We start from the raw sequence: 1,046 nt of genomic DNA, 5'->3' as shown, positions 1-1,046 counted from the left end.
ATGTAAAAGATAAGCTTACCCAATCAGCTCAGCCAGAGGTTCCAAGTGCCTCTCAAACCTTTATGTTGGTCCAAACTGCAATCCGTGTTCTTACTGGGACCCTAGAAGATTAGGCTCTACCAAGTCCCATCAATGCCCCAAAGCAGCTGAGATAGAAGGCAGTCCCTCAGGAAGCAGCTGAAGAAGTTGAGGTGTTAGAAGTATGACCTGGTTTCCTTTTGCCTCAGGGCAAAGTGGGGAACTGGTGTTTATCTCCCACTCACTCCACGCTAAGTCAGGTAGAGGTTCTGTGCAGACACTTATATTCATGTTCAGACCATACACTTTCAGCCCATTGCTTTGCTCTTTGTTGCCAGGCATCTGGTGAATGTCAGGTTCTTAACTCTCAAAGATAAGAAGGTTAGCTTGAGGTTTGATTCTGCCTCTAGGGTAAGCCGGGGAGAAAAGAGACAAGAAGTGCCTACGTGCCCATTCAGGCTTGCCCTTTCAGCTCCCAAATATAGGCTAATTAAAAGCCTGACTCATGTCAGAAGCTAGAAAGTTAAGGTGTTAGTGGGCAGTCAAACCTCTTCTAGTGAGAAACAGAGCTCGATGTTTTTGCCTGCTTCCTCTGCACTGAACTAGGGGAAATAACCGCTGATAGTGTTCCTGTGCCCATTTAAAACCACTTTCTTTCTTTATGTTCCTGAAGACTCACAAATGCTGTGCCCTGTTAACTCCTAAGTGATTTAAGATCCAGTCTCTTGTATGTGAGCTGTAAAAGTTGGAGTGTTTCTTGTGTGGATAAACTGTCCAAAAAGTGGCTAGAAATTAAATTTATTTTTATCATTGGAGCAAGCCATGGGGGAGGAGACACAGGTAACACTCAAACACCTGTTCAGGCTCTTGAAGCTCTCATTAATTCTCTACTCCATCAACTCCCACATGCAAGCTACTTAAAAGTCCAATCCTTAAATAGCAACTGAAAATGTGTGCAGTTCTTCCAAGGAGGAACTGGGGGCCGAAACTTATTGCCTGTTCATCTGTGCTGAGCCCTGGGAGAATGC

Source organism: Macaca nemestrina, chromosome 5 (genome assembly GCF_043159975.1).
Source record: "Macaca nemestrina isolate mMacNem1 chromosome 5, mMacNem.hap1, whole genome shotgun sequence".
NCBI lineage: Eukaryota > Metazoa > Chordata > Mammalia > Primates > Cercopithecidae > Macaca > Macaca nemestrina.
Note: the sequence above shows the minus strand (reverse complement) of the source record.